The sequence below is a fragment of the Aphelocoma coerulescens genome (assembly GCF_041296385.1).
Source record: "Aphelocoma coerulescens isolate FSJ_1873_10779 chromosome Z unlocalized genomic scaffold, UR_Acoe_1.0 ChrZ, whole genome shotgun sequence".
In the NCBI taxonomy this organism is placed as follows: Eukaryota; Metazoa; Chordata; class Aves; order Passeriformes; family Corvidae; genus Aphelocoma; species Aphelocoma coerulescens.
The window spans coordinates 8,356,988-8,363,536 of NW_027184085.1; positions in this window are offsets into that span (position 1 = coordinate 8,356,988).

Consider the following 6,549-nt stretch of genomic DNA (forward strand, 5'->3'; position numbering starts at 1 on the left):
GGGCACTGCTGACTCACGTTCAACTTCTCATCAACCAGGACCCCCGGGTCTCTTTCTGTGGCACTGCTTTCCACATCTCATTCCCCACTCTGTCCATACATCCAAGGTTGTCCCATCCCAGTGCAGAATCCAGCACTTTCCCTTTTTGAATTCCATGTGGCTGGTGATTGTCCAGCCCTCTAATTTGTCAAGGTCTCTCTCAGTGATGCCTTTTCCTGGTCTTAAAATCAAGAGTCAGACACGGTTAGAAGAGGAAAAGGGATTTTACCTTGGTATTTATTTTAAGGATCCTTAGGTGCACATGTCCAGGTCAAATGCACAGAAATGCACCCTGCAAAAAAAATGCCCACCCCAAAAAATCGGGCATAACATTATAGGTTTTACTAATTAGCAGATCTATCAAAGATTCCCTAATGAGAGGCTCAAGTGAGCCCCCCTCCGCAAGGAGCCTTCCCCTGGAGGGTTCTATCTTAGTTTACAGAATGTGTTCTGGAGAGGACCTTGGGCTCTGGGGCACACTGATCCCTAGCTATGAAGCTTCTAAAATGTTTAGTCTCTCAGCTTGACAAACAAGTCCAAGACGTAGGCAAAAAGCACTAGGAATACAGAAGTTGTAAAAAGGTATAACAGAGGTATAAAAGAAAAGGCAAAACATCTTCATGGCATCGTCAGGACCTCCCTGCCTTTGAGGGAGTCAAGAGCTCCTCCCAGTTTTGTATCATCCGTGAACTTGTTCCAGTTCTGCATCCAGGTAATTTATGAAGATGTTGAAGGGCAGAGGGACGAGGATGGAGCCCTAAGGAACCCCACTAGTGACAAGTCCCCAGTCTGACATCACCCCAGTAACTGTAACCCTTTGTGCCTGGCCTGTGAGCCAGTTGCTCGGCCATCCCATGATGTCTTTGTCCAGCTGTGGAAGGGACATTTTGTCCAGAAGGATACTGTGAGACACAGTATCGGAAGATTTACTGAAATCCAGGAAGACTGCACCAACTGGCTTCCCTCGATAACTAGGCAAGGGAGGGCCAGCAAATGACAAACACAATGCCTAGTGGGGCCAACACTGTAGTTCTCCTCCCAGACACTGTGATCCTCAGTGTTTTAAGTTTTCCATATGCATGGAAACAATGTGATGCAGACAAAAAGGAGAGGCTAATAAATCAATACAGTGCCAGGCTCCTGCCATGCTGCTTTCGGGCACCTCCCTTAGACTTCCCATGCATATGCAAGAGCAACATTAACAGGAACAGTCTGTTTGGCACCTTCAGCAGTGCAGGAGTCACCAGCACAAGGCACAAGTGTTTCTCTGCAGGCTCACTGCCAACACAAGCTCTCAGCAGCTTCGTTTGGGACAGCAAACGCAACCCTGGGGAACAGGGAAAAGGGATTCCCCTTTTCTCACTCTCTGGTGGGAAGAGGCAAAGTTTGAGGAACCTGGTCATGATGCTCAGCAAGAAAGTGAAGTAATGGGGAGATCCTTGATACACACCCAGTCCATTCCTCTGCCAGAGCCCACCATGGCATCACCAGCTACCCAGCACGCCTCCACTGTGCTTTTGGCCAATGTTTATCTTTCTCCTGGTGGCTGCTGAGCCTCTAGCACTTGAGCCTAGTGCAAGTGCAAGAGCACTAGCCTAGTGCCTCTCTTCACAGCACCAGAGAATACATCTTTGTGACAGCTCATATGGTTTGAGCAACTTGCAGTTTCATTCTGCTCCCCCCATGGGATGCAAGCGACCTGGGATGCAAGTGACCAGCATTTTCTTTTCCCCCTACCCCTTCTGTCCCAACCCCAGCCTCTTTCCAGACTGCATTTCTCCCATTTTGCAGTTCTCCCACCCAATGTCTTGATTTCCCCTTCCCTGTGGTACACCCTGCACTTGCTAAATGCCACCCTCATCCCTTGAGATGCATCACTCTGCCTTTCTGAGGAGACCACAAGTGCTAAAAGCTGCCACCTGCCAGAGCTGCTTTGCTTGGGAACCAGTACTTTAAAAAGCTGCTGCCTTGGCTAGGAAAAATCACTTCAGGTCCAGAGCGTTTTCCTGATAACAGAAACCACAGCAAACAAGTAATTCCCAGCCTAGACGAAGGACCATTGTGGGAACAGCAAACTAGGAGAGATTATTCCCTTTCTGTGCCAAAAAATAACCCCAGACAATCACTCCTTCCCTAGCCAGCCATGGAAATTTAACCTAAGGGTTTTCAAAAATCACTAGTAATTGTGGGTGCCTGAGCAAAACACTTCTTTGAAAGGCCTTTATTTCCAGGACACATGTGCTTCTTGCTTTCAAGGGGTCAACCTCAAGACAGACAGCCCCACAGAGACCCCAAACAGCTTCTGAAAAGATCTCAGCAGTCCCAAAGAATGAACATCAAACTCTGAACAACTCAGTAAGCACAAAAACCTCACAGCACTCAATCTGCTGTGGTCATCCCATCACCCCAGCTGTGTTTCATCAACCTGTTTCCCCTGCTCCCTTTCAAAAACCTTGTGATGGTCACTCAAAGCTGTCAAGGGCACCTGGCGAGCAGAAGTCTGGTGGCAGAGGAAAGGCTCCATCCACCTCCCCTTCTCCTGAGCCTCCCAACAACTGCTGTCTGAGACAGCATCCTTGCAAAGCATGAGCTGATCCTTTTAGGAGAAAGCTGACCAAAGGGTGGCTCAGGTAAAGGCCCAGGAGGACCCAGTAGAATTTGGAAAGCCCTGCTAGAAAGCAGAAAGCCCACACAGAGCATGCACCACTAAGCCCTGTCTTAGCTGGCTCCATCCATACACTAAGTGCACCAATATCATCACTCCAGCCCAGTCTTGCATTTGGAAGCACCTCCCTGTTTGCATTTGCCCCCCACGCACGGAAACCCGGTAAAGAGCTTCTGAGGTAGCTTTGCAAAATCAACACATCAAAGCCCATTGCTGTTGCCTCAGCTCTCCCTTTGTCCTCATCCCAGCTCTTGCAAAATGACACAGCATGGCTCCCCAGGGCACCTCTGTGTTTGTGCAGCTCTTGTTTATGGCTGTGACCACAGCTAATCAAACAAGTGAGTGCCCACTCACTGTTCTGGAAGTGGAAGCCCAGCACAGTTGTCAAACAATCGTGCTCTGAATAACCCAGGCCCTACCCCAGCTTTCACAATAGGAATTAGTCACGGTGCTCCAACAGGAGCAGCAAATCCAGCAACAGGAGATAAAGTTACAGCAGAGACCTCGCTTGTCCTCTCTTGTGTACCTGAGACACCCCTTTCCTTTGGATCCTGCCTTTCCAAACCCCTTAGAGGTGCAGGAACCCTGCTGCTCCTGAGAAAGGTGCTTTGCATTTTGCTTTAGGTAAATTGTCACTCAAGAAGTCAGAGCACAGCAACATCCAGGCCCTAAGAGCAACAAGAGGATGTCCAGAGGAGGCCACAAAATTGATTAAAGGGATGAAGCACCTCTCCTACAAGGAAGGGCTAAGATAATTGGGTTTTTTCAGCCTGGAAAAAAGAAGGCTTCAGGGTGACCGGATTGTGGCCTTCCAGTACCTGAAGGAAGCATACAAGAAGGATGGAGAGGGACCTTTTACAAGACACACAGTGACAGGACAAGGGGGAATGGCTTCAAACTGAAAGAGGGTAGGTTTAGGCTAGGCAATAGGGAGAACTTCCTCCTAGTGAGGGTGGTGAGGCACTGGAACAGGTTGTCCAGAGAAGCTGTAGATGCCCCATCCCTGGAAGTGGTCGAGGCCAGGTTGGATGGAGCTCTGAGCAACATGGTCTAGAGGAAGATGTCCCTGTTCACAGCAGAGGGGTTGGAACTAGATGACCTTATGATCTCTTCCAACCCAGGCCATTCTATTCAGATTCTATGGCTTTATGATCCCCAGGCTTTTCAGAGAAATGTCGAGGTGACTTTGTCCATGCACATAGCCCAGAAGGGTCTGAGTTTAGCAGATGACAAAACAAGACCTAGAATATTTGCAGTCTTTGACCATGTGAACAAGGCCTTCAGACTGGCTCAAAGGTGCCTTTAAATGTTTGGATACTGGGAGATTTAAGGCAATGGGGAGTTATCCTTCCCCTGAAAGCAGAGGCAGGAGCCTGTGGATCAGCACAGCTTTGGCAACAAAAGTATTGCAAGCACAGCTGGGATAATTTGTTATCTGGGTAACTTTTGCTAACACAGATGTATCCCTTCCAGGTGATGTAACCTGGGCTAGCTGTGGTCAATATGGTGACTCTTAGGTGAATTCGTGACAAGGTTTTTTCTAAGGTATTCATGTTTGTCACCAAAACTGGGCTCACATCTGGCTGCTGAGCACAGTGGCACCACCATGCGAAATACCAGCAGGTTAGGACTTGTACAAGGGTTTTCTTACGAGTTTCATTTACCATCAGTTTATTGGGACCAGCAGATTTGCCTGGACATTTCCCATCCCTTTGCTGCATGCTGCAAATGGAGGGTAGTGGAGCAGTTTTATGCCTTTTTAAATGCAAAAAGGAAAAAGTAGAAATACAATACCTGACAGTGTAAAAGAAGCAGATAAAAGCAGAGCTAGACTGGAAAGGACAGGACAGGAAGGGCTATCCCTACAGGGTATACCCTTCACAGACTCCATTACAGGAGCTGGGAGGACAGGGCAGAGGGGATTACAGCATTGTTCAGCTGAAGATGCAGAGGCCATCTCCCCATAAATATTTCCAGGCAGGGAATAAGCCACTGAGGGGCCACATCCCGTGACAGCCCCAGAGAAGGGGAGCAGGACCTTCAAGCCTGCCTGGTGAAGAAGGTGGCTGGGGGAGCTCTGCTGCCCTGGAAGCCAATGCAGGCTCTGGCACAAGCCTGGCTCCGGGGAAAAGCAGATATATGCAGTGGGGAGAATGTTCCAGCATCCACAACATACAGCAAGGGGAAAGCAAGGGCAGGATGGGGCATGGAGGGAACAGGCAACTGTTGCAACTCTGTGCAACTAGTGCACCAACTCCAGTGGTGTCCAGCAGTTGTATTGGCAAATTTACATGATTCAAATGTCAAACTGCATGTTCAGAGTGAAGGCAAATGGACACAAAAAGCAGGAACAATCCAACTACCGAGGAAAATTACAGTCATTGCTGAAGGCAGGTTGGGCAACTCCAACATCTAGAGGATGATAAAGCACAACAAAGAGAAGATTAAAAATTAATCCCTAATTATCTGCTTCTGAAACCTGTTGAAATCACTGCCTGCATCACTTGCTAATGGACCTGTCAGCAAGTTCTGAGGCTGCAAGGGTCACAGCAGCAACAGAACATGCTGCTTTCTTCTCAGGTGAGAGGTCTGCTTTGCCCATTAAGAGCTTTTGATGTTTTCTGTTCAGATGTACTCAGAAAGCTCTTGCAAGCCACAATGGGCAGTGGATTCTACCTGCAGCCTCCCTCAGCCATCAGCACAGGGAAGAGAGAGAAATGATCCTTGTAATTTTAATATACCAGATATATCCCAAAACCAGGGGTGCTGCATGCTTGGTCCTACCCCTTAGACACACGGTGCCTCCAACACCAATCTGTGGGCACTAAGCAAACAGCACCAGCCCATAGCCCCATCTCTGCCACAGCCCACTTTCAAATGCCTCAGAGAAAACATCTGAAAAACAAGTTGTGTGTTTCCTCAGCAAAGCCCTGGGCTCACTGCCAACAGCTGGAGAAGAAGTAGGTCTTGAAGCAACACACTTGACATCCCATCTGAAATGCTCCTTACCAAGCAACAACTGCCTAGTTATCAGGCTACCTGAACATCCACTTGTCCTTCTAGGCTTGATCTACTTTTGGTTTCTGCAATATATGCTGTCATTAAGTCTGTTTTCTTTGTTCTGCATCTGATTGACCCCTGCTTTGCTGCTGGAACATGTGTGCTGCCTCCACCAGAAGAGGGGATGGGACAGGTGCATTTGCTCCATCTTGTCTCCCTCTCTTCCCTCATCAGGAGTCTTCACAATTATTCCACATGAGAGAAATAATCCAACACCCCTGCTCTGAGTAGGGTCACCTGAAGCAAGTTGCCCAGGACTACATCCATTTGGGTTTTGAGTATAAAGTAAGGAGACTCCACCACCTCTCTGGGCAACCTGTGTTTAACCACCCCCATGGTAAAGAAAAAGTATTTTAAGCAGAATTTCCTGCATTTCAATTTACCCCTCTCACCCATCATTCGGCACCACTCCATCTTCTTCACTCCCTCATCAGGTATTTAAAACACATTGGTAATAAGCCCCTCACCCTTCTCTTCTCCAGGCTGAACAAGACCAGCTCTTGTACCCTCTCCTTCCCTGACAGAGGTTTCAACTCCTTTATTATCTTTGCTGCCCTTCACTGAACCTGCTCCAGTATATCCATGTCTCCTTTTCAGTGGGAAAACCAGCACTGAACACAGCATGCCAAATATGCCTCACTGGAGCTGAGCAGAAGGGAATAACCTGGTCATTTATTCAACCACTGTTTTTTGGTTTTGCTAACCCCTACAAGAGCAGCAGCTGGTATAAACTCCCTTCCAAACCAGGAAACTGCCTTCCCATTGCACACCTCAGCCAAATTTTT